This window comes from Cydia amplana, chromosome 17 (assembly GCF_948474715.1).
Source record: "Cydia amplana chromosome 17, ilCydAmpl1.1, whole genome shotgun sequence".
Lineage (NCBI taxonomy): Eukaryota > Metazoa > Arthropoda > Insecta > Lepidoptera > Tortricidae > Cydia > Cydia amplana.
The window spans coordinates 4,525,498-4,543,919 of NC_086085.1; the positions used below are offsets into that span (position 1 = coordinate 4,525,498).

The window sequence follows — 18,422 nt, forward strand, 5'->3', positions numbered from 1 at the left end:
TTTTAAGTATGTGATTATAGCTTACTGGATGACGAAAATTTCTGCGTTCTGGTCTTATGCAGAGGTTCTCAAATAGGGGCCTGAAAATGCGGCGAAATGGTTCCAGTAAAGGATGGTACGGCAGTAGTGTTTGCTTCGCGCTCGACTTGGCGATACTTGATGACTTGACAGATACAGCACTTTAAAAACGCTTTTAGCGAAAATCTCAGTTTTCTTGCTTAATGAGATGTCAGCGCCAGAATTAAGTTTGTGAACATAGATTACGTAGCGCCTTTAGTGTTGTTAAAGCTTAATAAAAAGATCGTTATCACCGATTTATATTTATAGAAACCAGAAGTCAAAAATTGATTGGACGCACGCGCCACTTTTCCTTTCCAAACAAATCTGGCGCCTCCAAAACCGGTCGTATCACTTTCCTCCACAGATAACAAGCGAATCATCTCGCAGAATGACTCAGAACGATAAGTTTTTTGTGTGCTTTCTCCCCACACCTGTCCAAAAGGGGCACGGGCGGATCACGGATACACTTTCCACTGAGGAAATGGGAGCAGAGTTTTGCATGGCCTTGATTTGAGCGGGCGAGCGTTTGTGCCAGTCTACTCGACTCGACACACTCGCCAGTCTGCAACTGACGCCCGGCTCGGCTACGCGTGTTTGTGTCAAGTAACGCCGCGAGTGACGACTTACCGGTGTTGTGCCCAAGTGACTAAGTGATTTGTGGAACGTCCAGGATACCAGGAAAACTGGAGCCGAGTAAAATCCCGAGGTGTGTTTATGTTTTTGTTTGTTTTATGAATGACTTGGCCGAATTCGCGGTAAAATGTGAAAGTTGAGTAACGTAGTGCCGTGATATGGTTACGGTGGCTGGTTGAGCATTAAATGATTCATTGGTTTATTTAGAAGCATGTCTGGTTTGTGTAATTACGTGAAAGTCCTGATGTTTTGCTTGTTGGTTCGCTTCAGTGGTGTTAAGACAAGTCTCATCAGTCTTAAACATTTTACTGCTAATTAGATACTCTACCAACTCTAGCGAACTAAATACCTAGGTATCCAACTACACTTTATTTAGTAAAGTATTCATAAAATTACTTGCATGATCCATAAAACAAAAAGCAATAAGAATTTCGAAAGGTTGATGCATTTGTTAAACCAAAAGGAAACCGGAAAATTTCATTTCTGTTTAAACCACGATTGTAGCAAACAAACGTAAAGTCTACCATAAGTTACACGATCAGCTCAGAACTATCAGATAAGTAAACATTGTAGCCTATACGCACTTTGAAAGGGTCACATGAGCGCTGCTCAAGAATTTTGAAGGAATTTAACTGTGTTATTAGGGAGCTCTATCAGCTCTACCTATCCAATATTCCTAATACGTGCGAAACGGTAATACGCAACTCGTGTCGATTTATAACACTCCCTTCGGTCGTGTTTCAATTTATCGCTTTCGTTGCGAATTTCCTACTTTTCGCACTTGTATCGTAAATATCGTAATGTACAGTCGACGTCAAAGATATGTTTATATTTTTCGCCTTAATACAAAGGAGTAAGGTGCAAAAGTGTAAACATATTTTTGAGGTCGACTCTACTATTACAATCACCCGCGGCCCGATGATATCGCATTATATGATTTATATGTAATGAAGTAATTCGTTGTAATTAGAGAATCAACATTCTTGAGGCCTCGTTACACAACTTGTAGAAGTTGCTCAAACGTCTACTAATTTTAAACAATCATCATCATCATCATCATCCTGGCGTCAATCCCAGCGCGAGGACCCGGGGTCCGCCTTCCGACTCCTTCGTGTCCACTTTGCCCGATCTTCGGCGTCCCTGGTGGTGAGTCCGTTGGCACGCATGTCCTCCTTAACGACATCAAGCCATCGCTTCCTGGGCCGGCCTTTTCTTCCCGTACCGGGAGGAGGCGGCATGGCCAGGCATTTGTTACCCACGTAACTTGCCGGTCTGCGCGAGACGTGGCCATACCAACGAAGGCGGCACTCTTGCAGTTTGTCAGCGATGTCACGGACGCCAAGACTACCCCGAATGTGGGCGTTTCGGACGCGATCCTTGCGTGAAACTCCGCACATCCACCGCAGCATCTTCATTTCCGTGACACGCAGTTCCTGCTTGTGCCGCTCTAGTAAAGGCCAAGTCTCGCTGCCGTACAGAAGGGCAGGTCTAATGATGGTCTTATAGACCTGTCCCTTCAATTTAATCGGCTAAATAAATACTAATTTTAAACAATATACTTATTTATAAGGTAAACGACCCTGTGCTAGTCATGCTAATTCCCAATAGTTGGACACCTTGTTGTCACATTTATTGCTAATGATGTAAGTTTAAAAATGACATGTTCTGGAACAGTGACGACCACTGGAACATCTAAGTACGGTCAAAGAATTTAATTCCTATGTCATGTGGTAAGACAAAATTCAATAGGATGTTTAATTACGGTTTTGCAGCATCGATCCTGTATTTGTTGATAATAATCATTGCCTTCCCCGTATTCTTCTTGTTTTGAATTGTTCTGAAGGAATCCGACGTGTTCAAGTCGATCGATTGTTGCTATCAAACAAGAGGTAACCTTATTCACGCGAATTAAGAGTCCGCCGCAAGCTTGGTTCTCCATACAAACGTAGTAACGCTCTCATTTTTAAACGACTAGCTAGATTGCTTTGAAACTTTGTACTTACAATAGGATAAGGTATATCTATGCCTTACTTTAATATAGCTCAGATGCTATAGTTAAAATATACCGGTTTTAAATCTAGATTAAACAAGTGGCTCCTTACTAATATGTTTTATGACTATAATGAATTTTTTGACATGCCACTTAGCTTATAATATAATGATAAATTAATTAATTTCAATGAAACACACATACACAATAATGAATCTTAAATATATAGTAGAATAAAATGAATGTAATATAATTATATAAATGTATACGTAATGAATTTCCAAATTGTGAATTTGTCTGTAAAAACCCTAACTTACCATATTTGTGTATGTAGGTGAAAAATAGACTTAAACAGACTTGTAACCATTGTTACCAATAAACTTTCATTTTCATTTTCATTTTCATACGGCGGATTTTAGTTTTAATACAAATCTCGTTTTTGCTCCATTTCGTTTGTTTAAATAATATAAGCTAGAGCTGGAGATACATTAAAGTGACAGAACATTAAAAATATAAAAGTATAAAAATGGTCTGAAATAACAGTCGTCTGTGTTTACGACTGTAATGTCAGAATTTTACATTATAAATCGTTGTCTCACTTTCGTTAACCACACTTGGTTGTTTTGTTAGAACGAAAAAGGGTCTTGTTTAGACATCTTGTTGACTCTGCTCCCGCCGACTCCGCGGTTTCAAGCCTTAAAGGCTTGAAACAATGGAGAAGCACCTCTTTGGTTCCATTCTGGGGCGCAAAAAATAACACTGCAGCAGAAACTGTTTCAATGTAAAAATAACAAAGTTACTGAGAACGGAATACGTTTTTCTTTTATTAAAAATAGCGCACTTAAAATCGTCTGGGCTGGGTGATTGGTTACTCTGGATATTACTGTTATTAACCCTAATTATCTATTCCTCCTATAGTTTGGCATACAGATCCTTTTAACCAACAATGCTGCACCAAAATTGTTGGAAAATTAACGATCACTGGTGATCATCAGCTTATTAACATTTTCATTCTAAGTTCTTCAACATACTCGTACTACTCAAGATACTAGATTCAAGATTCTATTATCTTACCTACATTTTTGAAGTTTTAACCTCTTGTCTGTTTACCATATATGATGAGGACCGTGACAGGAAGGTGACTACCTTTTAAATTTTTTTCGTTAAAGACTTTTAACAGACGATCTGCTCGTTTGCCTTCTATATCATATTTTTTTACTAAATTAAAATACTAATACTAATATGTAGTTAGAGATGATTATGGAACTCTATAAAGTATAAAAGCTTCACTAATCGTACTTTAATCGTGGCAAAGTTTTCAACATCGCTTGCGGTGTTTCTACCTTACATTTAAAAGATCGTAAGTTCATACAACCGAGTATGTAATTAAATTAACTTTTGTGGACCTTATTGTCTTGCTTATAAGGTTTATCAGTAGTCAGTTAATTGTATCGCAAATAGTGGTAATTTCAGTGGCACATAGGTCGTTTTGTTAGTACGGCGGAAAGTAAAACTAGTTTGAAGTGGTTTTGGTCGATAGTGGACGTTCCCGATATTCCCTAAATGTAGGAATTAAGTGGCTCTATAGCCTGGTTGCCGGATGTGAAATTGTTCTGGTAATTTGCATAAGTAGGTATAAGTACTGATGTACAGTTAGCAAAAATATTAGCTTTGCATTCTTAGCTACAGTCTAAACTGGTCTAAACCGCTGAATAGTTACAGGATTTATATACTTTTGTTCCCTAGAGAATTGTAAGAGGACAAGAACTTTAAAATGTAGCTCCGGGGGTAACAGTACATTACATACCTAGGGAGGTGAATTCGTGAATGCTCCAGATCGCAGGTGTTTGTGACCCGAACCGAAGGTGAGGGCCATAAATATGCGATCTGGGGCTTTACGAATTACCGCCCGCGGTTTGTCTAAAGTTTTACGTCTTGCCTTGGCCAGGATGTGAGATTTTCCCACTTACGGGCCTAGGGTGACGTAAATACATTAAACCTTTTATTAGGTCGAAAGTATTACGACCAATATCAAGTTCCATAGCGATTGACTCGAATACAAGATCAACTTAAAAACATTAAAAAAGTATTACTCTCCCTATTTATTTAAGTGTCCTGTAAGTTCAGCCAAGCCCTTATAACATTCTTGACATAGCTAACAAAACTGGGACGAGACATTAGGCGAAAGTAATTGGATTTCCATCGAAAACGCTCACATTTCGACAAGATACTTTAAAGCTATTAGGGTTCGATTGATTCTCCAATCGAATTCGATACACACCTTCTATTGACGACGGAGGGATTGGAAAAGATGACGGAATTAATGGAATGAGGACAATTTTCTGGTAGCGATTTTTGGCTTTTTTGTGGGCGTTGGATGGGATTGTTTCAGGAAATTGGAAATGTCTGCGTATGATAAAAATAGAATGTTGACATATAAAAAGGTCTTGTCCAACTGACTGTTTATATCACAAGGTTCTAGTGTGTACTTAATATAAGGATTTTAATTTTTTAAGCTTTTGTTATAGCACTTACAGATAATTATCACAAAGTTGAGGTTGACACCTATAGGTACCCCCCGGTATTGTATTGTCCTAGTCCTAGCCCTAAGTATCTATACTGTTTTGCATGGTAGGTTTTATAAAAATTTTAGTCATTAGTATTTAAGTTTTGTTACTACCACTTATAGTTTTTTCTTCTTGCGTATTTTGATTTTCTTCCCAAATGTGCAAAAAAAGGAACATTGCGGTTTTCCTTCAAAGGCGTGAATTAAAACATGAAACGAAAGAAAAGAGTGACAGCGTACGACTTGGCGGCTAACGAACATACTCCGAAATAGGGCACGACTACAAGAATGCTTCGTCAAGAATTCAAGCCCCATTGTGCACCTGCCGCGACAATGGGGCTACATTTCTTTCAGCTACCCTCGTGTCTGCCTTGCTTTTTTTAAAGAATAAAATATAAATAATATCGTAAGCACAAACACAATAAGATAATTATACAAACAAGAAAAGCTTAAAAACAGTTAAATAAAAAAATAAATAAACAAAATTGGCCTAAGTCGTAGTCGCTCGGTAGGGTGCCTAGAAGGCTGGCCGCAAACCCAGCTGGATGGCAATTGGCTGAATTGGCAATGCTTATCCGCTTGGCAAACTATTGGCCAGCCCTTAGATTAGTCATATCCACTAAATTGAACATTTAAGGCAATATAATTAATATACATATCTTCGTATACGACTAATGTGACAAGTATGGGACCATTAATGTGGTTCAAGACTTCTTTGTTCCTTTGTCTTAGATCGTAGACAATCAAAATGCGTGTTTCTTTGGGCATGCAAAATAGGGCATGGTACCGTCTTCAAACATAGGTATATCAGCAGGTAGCGCATGTCATCATTAATAAGATTGGGGAAAAATATCACGGAACATATTACGGAAATATATCATAAGATCGGGGAAATGTATAAGTCAGTTTCCTTTTTATTTATTGAATTCCCTGACAGTATGCCACTAATTAATCCCTCACAAAATGTCTAAAAATAAACAAGCCTATTCAAACAAATTTCGTTTCACCAAGAAGCTCGGCAGATCATTATGGATTCCGTGAAAAGCTAAAAAGTCGTAAAACGTTGACGCTAAACTCTCCCTTTTACCCCAGCCTTTTAATTAACTCGAGAAGCAAATTGCCTTGAAGCGGTAAAAACAAGCATCTGTAAGGGAATTAGTTTTTTCCAACCGCTGGCTTTTTCACTTACAGTAGAGAATTTTTCTAGCTGAACGTAGGGAAGGAACTTTAATCGACTGGTTCGTCTTATGTATTAGTGCTGTAGAAGTGCATTCTATGGAAAGAGTATAACGGCATAAATATTTCCTACTTTTTGGGTCCTAAAGGGACACTTATGTCATATCGTCTCATCGATATTGCCGATTACTTAACACATTCAGTGCCGAAAACCCGACTATGGTTATTCCGGGTATTCTATGATTTCGTTCCCAGGCCGGACGACCGATAGTCGGGATCGTGGTACTACTTTATATGACGAAATTTTTGTGGCCTGGCTGGGTGGCAATGAATGTGTTAAAGAGTTATCACTTCAGGGGGCCTAGCCAAAAAGACAATGGTTGACAGAAAACGCCAATCAAAACTAAAATAATGTATGGGAATTAGTGGCGGCGCGTCCATAAAAGCCGATTACCACCGGCTTGCCTGTTTTTGGACGTTTGAGCAGAGCTGTAAAGGAAATATGTAAGCCAAATTACCCTCGGCCTGCCTATGAATTATGTTTGACGCGCCGCCACTGATGGGAATAGTCTGTCATCCCCGTACATTTATTCCTTTCGGTTGGCGTTTGTCGATGTACGATTGTCATTTCGAATACCTACGTAAAATTAGTGTAGCGTCTCGCTCGCACTAACGTGTACGGACAAGTCACAGCAATATGAACGCGAGAACGACGAGCTAACTGACATGATTCCAATATGATTCAAATATCGGTTTGATCTGAGGTGCACATTCGAATTGGCCTGCTAGTAAATACTATAAATATAGCTACTAACTGCAAACTAACATTGAGCTAACGCGAAAAAAAAAACAATTATGAATACCTACATAGATAATAATTTCATTACTTTTCGCATAGTTTATTGTACAAAAACCTATAAATCTCTGAAAGTAGGTAATCAGCTCAACCGGATTTAAAATGTCAGAGTTCTTTTATTAGCCAAATAGCGACGGAGTAGTCATTCCGGAAACGGTCGTAAACGGACTTATAAAATATATGCTATCCACTGGCGTGCGACGAGTTCGATTTGCGCCATTCAGAGGATTATTCGACACTTTCCAAATGACTTGTAAAAAAAAAAGGTTTTCCGAAGGGGTGAAATACAATTAAAAGACTTACAAAAAAAGTATTTGTAAGTCCTTTCATGTATTTCACTCGCGATACAGGCCAGGCCAAAAGGTTAGGCAACATTATTAACAAATGAGTATCAATATTTTTTTAAATTCCTAATGAAGGACATGAATCTAAAGAAAATTATTACTTATTACTTATTACAAATACCTTGTGCAGTAGCGCCTTGTCTGTCGCTAAATTTCATTTTTGCATTCCTACCAGAAGATACCGTCTGTATTTGTAACTTTATACACTTTTCCAAATTTGCATAGTATTCATACCAGCCAAAATTTTGTAATAGGTAGGCACTTAACAGTAGTTTAAAGCGGTATTTAAGCTGTACAAGTAATCCTCCAGGCGCCCTTGCCTGGGTTTACGGCCCGGCCTATGTAGATATTGAAGGTCCTTTACCGAGATATTAAATTAACCTCCTAAGGCCTGGTCCTACCTGTATAGTACCTACTCAGTTCGATGTAATTTAAACCATGTTCAATTGGAACAGAGTCGCTTTTGCTTTGTTTCGTTAAATTTTCAAACAACGCAAAATCAACATTTAGGTTCAAATTTCAGTGGCAAATTTTGGATGTATCGTTTGTATGGCTGGACCTTAGGAGGTTAAACTTAATATAATATCATACCTTTACACTAGCCCATCCCGTACCCAGCCCGCTATTATCTGTATCAAAAACAAACGCAAAAGATCTTTAGAACCATTATACATTGATCTTCAAGTACGCAAAGTTAGTATGCATATCGATGTCATATTTATACTGGTTACTCGAAGTGCTCGGCAGATAGCAGGAGCATTAATTAATGTTCACAATACCTACGTGTTTAGACATGCAATATAAACAATAACTTCTATTGTTACCCGTAAGGCAGACATGGCGTAGCTCCGGGAACAACTGAATTAATGAAACGTTATAGTGATTATGACCCTTATTTACCTATCTATGTTTAATTAAGATAAATCAATTCAACAGTTAGTTTAAAACATAAATACTTAGGTACTTGCGATCAATAACCGTAGCTACTGAGAGCTTAACTCAGCTGATTTAATCATTCATACATCACGAAGGCTGTGACTTCAGGAAAACTATCTGTTCCTAGAATTAATAACTACTTCGGGGATAGAACCCCTAGGAAAAGAATACCATACTTACTTAAGGCTTCGGCACACAGGCGCGTTTTCCGGGTGGGGCGTGAGCGGGGCGTGTGCGGGGCTTGAGCGTTTTGTATGTAAAAGCGGCGCGCCCCGATCACGCCGCGCCCGGAAAACGCGCCTGTGTGAACCCTTTAATAGTTTACATAGCCAGCCATAAGACGTGAAAATAACAAGTCTAAATTTAAATCTAAGTATGTTAAAAAACATTACCATTATGTCCATAATATATTGTAGTAATTAATTACCTACTATAAGTAATTTTAAGTTACATAACTAGAGACTGATGACGTGATGACCCCACAGTCATTGTTGAGTTTTGCGGGGCTATTACTATATTTAAGAGTAACTCTGTATTTTTTTAATAAATAAATAATAAACAGACACTTTCCGTCTGCTACCGAATGTTAGGCCTTAGTACCCTTATTTTTAGTCCTGTATAAAATATAGTACGGATATAAGTCGGTATGTACAAATGTGTCTGCCTTTTTATTAGGGTTCCGTAGCCAAATGGCAAAAAACGGAACCCTTATAGATTCGTCATGTCTGTCTGTCTGTCTGTCTGTCCGTCTGTCCGTCTGTCCGTCTGTCCGTCTGTCTGTCCGTCCGTATGTCACAGCCACTTTTCTCCGAAACTATAAGAACTACACTGTTGACACTTGGTAAGTAGATGTATTCTGTGAACCGCATTAAGATTTTCACACAAAAATAGAAAAAAAAACAATAAATTATTGGGGTTCCCCATACTTCGAACTGAAACTCAAAAATTTTTTTTTCATCAAACCCCTACGTGTGGGGTATCTATGGACAGGTCTTCAAAAATGATATTGAGGTTTCTAATATCATTTTTTTCTAAACTGAATAGTTTGCGCGAGAGACACTTCCAAAGTGGTAAAATGTGTGTCCCCCCCCCTGTAACTTCTAAAATAAGAGAATGATAAAACTAAAAAAAATATATGATGTACATTACCATGTAAACTTCCACCGAAAATTGGTTTGAACGAGATCTAGTAAGTAGTTTTTTTGTACGTCTTAAATCGCCTAAATACGGAACCCTTCATGGGCGAGTCCGACTCGCACTTGGCCGCTTTTAAAGAATCAAATAGCTACAATACATATTTATCTCTGAGATACGATCTTTTCCGGTTGAAATTTAAAACAAGCATTCTCATATTATCTATACTTCGTTTTTTTAGCATTAGAAATAAGGTAAACAATCTCATGACACATTTTTAAAATAAGTTACGGCAAATATGTAACAATTATGAATCTAATACGATCATTTATATTCTTTTGCTTTCATACGTAATAGTTACTGATTTTCAAAAAGCGTTTTTCAATTAATAGACATGTCAAGATCGCTTACCTGCTTTCAAGTTCTTTTTAATGCAAAAAAAAACGAACTATAGTACTTTTTATTTCTAAAAGACAGATATCGTGATTGAATAATTTCGAGCGCCCTCTATCTCGAAAAGGACAAATTGATCAATGAAAATTGAGTTACTATCTATTGAAATTCAAATGAGTTCGACAAAAGGGCTGCTTGATGAATTGTTGTTGGAAGGTAATTGAATGATTTGCATTATTAAAGGTAACACAAAAGGGCTACTGTTGCGACTACGATTATTTGGACTGTTTTGTATTTTAAGAATTCTCTTTACAGAAATGGTAGTCAATTGTAAAGAATTTTCACCTACAATCATCATCATTGTCATCCTCCTAGCGTTTGTCCTGTTACGGTGATGGGGTCTGCTTTCCTGGTTTTCTCCTTTCACTTCGCTCCCAAAGTGTAAAAGGTGACATTAAATACTTAAAAGTATCTACATAAATAATTTATTAAAATCTATCTATCTAATCTATCTAATACCTTTAAACGAGCAATTCTTGTTTATATATATATATATATGTCGGAGCGAGACACCAGAAAGACGTATTGCAGTATTACAGTTCATAGTTAGACGCCTGTAAAAGTCGATTAGCAATGTTTGGCTATGTATTATTTGCTTGTAACGAAATAATGAAGCTGCGTAGTGAGTAACGACGCCATCTATTGGCGTATTGATAAACTAAAATGACAGGTAGAAGGCTTTGGAACGTCAAGAGGAGTATCTTGAGTGAACGTAGGCACGAGCAGGCATTTTTGTCGTTATGTTGGTAGACTGGTCAGGCAGGTTTACCAACTTGAATTAGAGGCGGGAGCGGTTGGCTCCGCCGCTGGGACTGGCTTCCTTCTTCTTGATCGGACCGCGCTAGAGATCGGACGTTAGCCAAGCTCGTGCCTAATTCGCTACGTTCCTGAAGGCTTACACCTGAAGGATTATTCTGAAAGCTTATAGATTCTCACGTTGTTTAACCGTTTAGCTAAGTGTTTTATTCCAAGTGTTATTTTGATTTCTTATGTGCCATTAGAAGCTTACTTTTGTAAAATAAAGAAACTATGTGTTGTTTTGAAAAGATGTGTCCCGCCGAGTTTGTTGCCGGGTTAAATCTTCTCGGGTCAGAGGTGTAGGGTTGGAGTCGGTGTAGTTTGACTTAAATAAAGATTTGAACGATTTCATGTGATCTTTTTATTTTTATCGAATCCAATTCCATCGTAAGATCGTTGTTATTTTGATGATTTAGTACTGAAATAATAGTGGGCACTAGTATGGTTAATGAGTCCGAATGTTTATTTCATGCGTTGGTAGCATACCTACTATTTTGGCTGTGAAGTAATACATCTAGGTACTACCCCCACGCGCCCACCGCCACCAGGACCACCCGTCGCCGACATCAGCAAGTGGGATAGATGCGGAGTTGCATGTATAATTGCTTACACAGCCACCTGGGAGCATGGTGTATTTCTGGTGACCTACATTCCATAATCTGGACACTTTGTAATGGTAAGCTCACGTGTCTAACCTTGATTGAATGGTGAGTGTAATTCATTGTTATTTGGTGAGAATTATTGTGAAATTGTGAATTATGATTGAGGCAGTCGAGCATAGCGGTCGTTACGTGACGTCATCTCTGGTATCGCCGCGTTTCTTTACAATTAATTTTTGTAATCCATTTAGATCGAGGCGATCTCGAGTTATTTTGATTTGAAATCCATACTGTTAATTAAAACCAAGTATTAGCTATCACGACGTGATATTATTTCATCGCTCACTTGTGAATCTACCCTCAATAATTGATTTGAAAATACAATTAATTTTTAAAATCCGTTGAAATCTAAGTGATCTTAAGTTATTTTGATGTGAAATCCATATTGTTAATTAAAATCAAATATTGGCTGTCGCGACGTGATATTATTTCATCGCTCACTTGTGCATCTACCCTCAAAAAATATTTTTTTTCATAAAAATACAATGCACCGTTTGAAATTGATCCTGCTGATTTGCCAATGCAAGCATTATGTAATCTTTACCCTGTAATGTTTAGTAATTAATAAAATTGCGACAAATTGTTGCTCGTAATGCCGTGATAGATCACAAATCGTGTATACTATGGAAACATGAGCTACGCATATGAAAATTAATGTTACAGTGTCCTGCAGCCGGAGCCGAGCGAGCTTGCGGACGCCATTGCGCCCGTGATACAGAGGCGGCTGTGCAGTATCTTCTGTGCTGGAGATTTGGAAATAAAAGGACAGGTTTCGTTCTAATTGTTTATTAGTGAATTTTATTTTGAGTGTAATGGCGAAGCATAACAGTCGAACGTAACTAATAAGCTGTCACTTTTCGTATTGGCCCATTTTACCGTGTTACTTATTTTTGGAACACACGTTTGTTTGTTCATAGAAGGAAATAAAACGAACTCATTGAAGTTTAAATTTTATGCTGAGATTTTTGAAGTCCCGTATACATTGGAAACATGTTTTTTGTGACTGCTACCTTGCATTTCATAAACCTTTTGAGTTTAGGCTGCATACATGATAAACCTGACACTGTGCAAATGATGATTTCAGTAACAGCCAGCTATGTTGAACCACATCGTGTCTCTCGCAATCTGCCGCAGCAACGGCAACGGCAAGCGGAAAGGATCAGCCTCCGTGCTTGGGTTGGACCTCACCACCACCACCTTTGACTTGGTCGCGTGCATCATACTTTATTAAGCTGGTGAGCAGTTCCCATTTCGTTGGGATTATTTTGAGATGTTTTACTTCTGCATAGAAGTCTTGAGCGAGTTTCTGTTGTTAAAGCTAAAGAAGAAAGCTATCTTTAGTGATTTTGATCAGTAATGTTCAGTTTCAGTTGATTAGTTGACGCTGATAGTACCAATGGTTCTGAGTAACATGATTTAAAGACCTGTTTTTATTTTCTTTTTTTGGAATTCACTGTTAACATTGATTTGCTTTCGACGGACTGAAAGCTTGTACTTTCGTAGGACTGAAATTATGCCCGATGGACTGGGCACTACTGTTTTGCTTTCAATAGACTGAAGGCACGCCCGATGGACTGGGCAATACTGTCATGCTTTCGATGGACTGAAGGCATGCCCGATGGACTGGGCAATACTGTTTTGCTTTCGATGGACTGAAAGTACGCCCGATGGACTGGGCACTAGTGTTTTGCTTTCGATGGACTGGGTATTGTTTAGTGACCGCATCAGAAGTGCCGGAGCATGTAAGAGGTGCACGTGGTCTGCTTTTTATGTGCAGAATGCTCTTTGCGAGGAGTAGCACTTACGCAGCTGAGATGGTTACTTCTGACGAGGGTCTGGTATCTGCCGAAGGACTGGCAATGCACCGAAGGACTGGTGTTGTTTTGTTAAAAATGATTTCCCGTTTATGTACTGTGTTCATATGAGTAAAATTGGAACTATCAATTCAGAATGTTATTTATTTTAAGATGTCTTACAAAAATTTAGAATGACCAATTTTTTTTTTTTTTTAAAGCCAGATAATTTCCCCGTAAATTGATATTGACGAGTTTGACGACAATAGTAGTGATACTAGTGATACTGTCGAGCAATGAATTAGAGCTGTTGTGATTTGTGTTTTTGATGTTTGGGATTGTTTTGTTTTCACATAAATTTGAGAGTACCCGCCAGATGGAGGCGATGATTATTGGAGTGTATCCGTTAGATAGCAGCGATGATTACTGACGAGTATTTTTATTTAGTCGTTGCTCGATGGACTATTTTTGACTAGAGAATTGAGGATTGTTAAAGTAATTTTGAACAATTATTTTTTTTCTGGTTTGATTGATAACAAAGTTTGATTTTAATAGTAATTTGAATGAGACCCAAATTGTTGGTCAGGAATGACCGAGCGATGACATACTGTGCTGTATGTTTTGTTTCAGTATCAAATGCGTACACCCACACACGAGGACGTGTGTAGCGCAGGACGGCCGTGTCGGAGCGAGACACCAGAAAGACGTATTGCAGTATTACAGTTCATAGTTAGACGCCTGTAAAAGTCGATTAGCAATGTTTGGCTATGTATTATTTGCTTGTAACGAAATAATGAAGCTGCGTAGTGAGTAACGACGCCATCTATTGGCGTATTGATAAACTAAAATGACAGGTAGAAGGCTTTGGAACGTCAAGAGGAGTATCTTGAGTGAACGTAGGCACGAGCAGGCATTTTTGTCGTTATGTTGGTAGACTGGTCAGGCAGGTTTACCAACTTGAATTAGAGGCGGGAGCGGTTGGCTCCGCCGCTGGGACTGGCTTCCTTCTTCTTGATCGGACCGCGCTAGAGATCGGACGTTAGCCAAGCTCGTGCCTAATTCGCTACGTTCCTGAAGGCTTACACCTGAAGGATTATTCTGAAAGCTTATAGATTCTCACGTTGTTTAACCGTTTAGCTAAGTGTTTTATTCCAAGTGTTATTTTGATTTCTTATGTGCCATTAGAAGCTTACTTTTGTAAAATAAAGAAACTATGTGTTGTTTTGAAAAGATGTGTCCCGCCGAGTTTGTTGCCGGGTTAAATCTTCTCGGGTCAGAGGTGTAGGGTTGGAGTCGGTGTAGTTTGACTTAAATAAAGATTTGAACGATTTCATGTGATCTTTTTATTTTTATCGAATCCGATTCCATCGTAAGATCGTTGTTATTTTGATGATTTAGTACTGAAATAATAGTGGGCACTAGTATGGTTAATGAGTCCGAATGTTTATTTCATGCGTTGGTAGCATACCTACTATTTTGGCTGTGAAGTAATACATCTAGGTACTACCCCCACGCGCCCACCGCCACCAGGACCACCCGTCGCCGACATATATATATTTCGGGGACCTCGGAAACGGCTCTAACGATTTCGATGAAATTTGCTATATGGGGGTTTTTGGGGGCGAAAAGTCTTATCTCTGGGAAAACGCGCATTATCGAGCTTTTTTATGTTTTCCGAGCGAAGCTCGGTCACCCAGATATTTAGCCTGAGGCATTGTTCCCAGGACACTAGCCGCGTTCCCCCCATCTAAATAAATCAATAAACTAAAAAAAAAAAAACCGGCCAAGTGCGAGTCGGACGCTGCACGCCCCGCCGAACGCTCCGCTTCGAGCGTCCACTCAGGCCTTACACTAAGTGATTTGTGATCTGCGTCTCATTATTGGTGCCTGAAAGTTATAATTTTATTCCATGACCATTGAATTCAACCAGTTTTAATAAGGAAGACACCGTTAATTGTCCCGGAGATGAATCGTTCTAGCTAAGAGCCCGAACGTGCCTGATTTGCGGATGAATGCAATGATTTGAATTTAAATAAAGGATCTTATATTTTTAGCCGTCAGCAGTTTAAGCTCCGACTTAAAAAGAGATTCTGAATTTAAATTTGGTTTAAATTAATATGCTTTTTTAGGCATAAAATGATAAAGTCGTTAGTTAAAGGGAATTTTGGCAAATAAGCCCCAGGTGGTTTATATGGACTTAATAAATTATTTATAAATCGAGAAAAATGTAATAGGTATCTAAATAAGATCGTTTAGTAATGTTGAAATCATTGACGTATAATATCTAAGGACGGGCTAATGGGGCACTAAACATCGTACTAGTTCAGCGGTGCTACCCACGAATACCAGCCAATCGTGCAGTCTAACGCGACTAGTTGCGACCAATAGCGCGCGTAATGCGAACTCGTCAACCAATCGCGCGCATGATGCGAACTCATCAACCAATCGCGTTGTAGCGATTTCACACCGCTGTACTGGCCCCTGTCATGCCTCATTATTATTGCCCGTAAAGCCAGTCCCTAGATATCTATGTTAATGGTCGAAATAGGCCTCTCGGGACCTAATGTAACACATTCACTGTTAATGACCCGCTAGGCGGCATAGAACCCGCTCGCAGCAGCTTTTCGCTACAAAGTAAAAATAAGTTTTTAGCAAAAATTTCATTTTTAGTACAAGCTTTTATCGCTGACTGTACTTTTCTTTCTACAGACAAGACAACTAATACTCATCGAACATGGATAAAATATGAAATGAAAATGAAATGAAAAATTATTTATTTAGGTAAATGTTTCGTTTTAACAATACAGTTAATGGAATCTCCTAGTAAGTAAAATATAAAAAATATATGTACTTAGGGTTAGTTGTTGATCAATGAAACACTAAAAGTTCAAGCCTTCCTATCTCTGGTGTTTTTAAAGTTATGAGTGTGATATTTCGTACGAAGATAAACAATTTATTTGGCTATCATATGGCGTTCTTGGTTTCTACTTATTTTTAACAGTTTCTGTATTATAAAGCTTTTTTTGAAAAATGAGTTTTGTTTCATTGTGTACTTGTGCATGTTTTCAATGAAACACTCTAATTTTTACAGTGAAACAGATGTAATATATATAGTCTACCATGAAACATCCTTAATAAACAGTGAAACGTTGTAATAAATAAGTTACATTAATACATAGATCCTTTCAATCAATTAATGAGAAAGGAAAGGAGAAAATAGTGGTAGGCTGAAATTTGTTATTTAAAAGGTTTCCGAAATATGGAATCGTTATAAGATTGCTGAAATATCTAAAAACGAAAGACTTGTTTCATTGTACGCGCACCTAAGTTTCATTGTGAATCGAAAATCTGGTCGGCACTTAACGGCATGCTGCGAGAAAGGCGCCTTTTATGTCCACGGAGCATGATTGCCAACTAGGTGGACGCGGGAGGGTTTTAAGCATCTCCATGCTTGATATTATACACTTTCTTGCAATATAGTGTTTATAAACGACTGTTTCAATGTAAGACATGTGACCTTAACCTTGTCATCAATGAAACATTCAACATATAAACTATCCGATCTCAGCCATTTCTAAAGTTAAGTATCTTATATTTTGTCATATGATAGACAAATTATTATCAATTTTCATGGTATTTTAGTTTCGCAAAATTCGCACATAGTCTTTAATTAATTAAAAAAATAATGAGTTTGTTTCATTGTGTACTGATACTGGTGTTCAGTGAACATCATGTTTCATTGTTTACTACATAAAAATGTTTCATTGTGAGACTAGGGGGTGTTTTTTTAAACAATTAAAAAAACTGCACCAAAGAGTGAACGAAATTTATAAATATTTAGCTTCAAAGTAACTTTAATACACATAGAACACAACAAAAAATGAAATAACGCCAAACTAGACTCTATATCTTGGTAAAAAATTGCGAAACATAAATGAAAAATATTACTTTTGTCGCACGAATTCACAATAACGCTCGTGGCAACGTGCTCCTTCTCCGAGGCGCGCTTGCGTATTGGAGAGGTGCTGGGGGTCCCTGAGCCTGCCCTTGCTTGACAGATGGCACTAGCTGATAACACCTAGTTTCCGAGATATCGCAAAGTTTCACTGTGTACGATTGTTTCAATGTTCGACAAGTGACCCTACATACTTGTAATGTACCTACTGTATACCTTATCATTTATAATACTGTTGTACTTACTTCTGCTGTTTCTCTAATAAAGAAAAGAAAATGAAATGATAAGGCTACATCAGTGTCGATGTAAATGTAGGCTACCGATAATAACCTAGACCGTAATGATGGCAAATGGCCTACTTTGGCAGCATTACCAGCCGAACTGGTCGTAAATAAAGATTTAAGCAGACTGCAGTCGCGCTGATGTGGTGGAATCACGCAACCGTTGGATTTAGCAGCTTCTTTAACCTCATAACTCCCGCGTACAGTCACCCGCAATAATAATATGTTACACCACAAAGGCCACAAAAATATCTGACACGATCTTATTTGTAGAGCCATAAGAGCGTACATATTCAGTGGAATCTGTGGCCTTCGAAGAGTTACATATTATTGCAACTGTCTGTACTTGTACAAGTACAAATTATATTTGAGTTTTGAACTCTTATAAAAATAAAATAATGTTAACGCAGCAGAAGTTGCTAAGCGGGCCAGGTGTTTAAAATGATCTTGACGCGACTTTATAGTTTATTGTTAAGAGAATAAGCGTGTCAAGGCAATTTTGAACACCTCGCCCGCTTAGCAACATCTGCTGCTGACTGTAGGTTATGGCTACAGTTTGTTTCTATATCCCAGCCATAGTTGTATGTTCCATTAATACTAGTTTTGTGCTAATGCCACCACCAACAGAATAGGAAGTGGACAGAAATTGCTAAATGTTCATCATGATTTGAGACCAAGACCTACCTATTTACCAAAAGTGTGACGAATAGGAATAGGAACGCTCCCTGCGTTCAAGTATTTGAGGACGGTCTGGCCTAGTGGGTAGTGACCCTGCCTGTGAAGCCGCG

At 38.3% G+C, this 18,422-nt stretch overlaps 1 protein-coding gene across 1 annotated transcript in view; it reads left to right on the plus strand.

The window, feature by feature from the left end:
- The first annotated feature begins 537 nt into the window (after positions 1 to 537).
- LOC134655744 (neurogenic locus notch homolog protein 4-like) overlaps positions 538 to 18,422 on the plus strand; it is a 93,524-nt gene continuing 75,639 nt past the window's right edge. The window contains exon 1 of the mRNA XM_063511210.1: positions 538 to 766. The gene's annotated coding sequence lies outside the window, so the exon portion shown is untranslated. The remainder of the gene's footprint in view (positions 767 to 18,422) is intronic.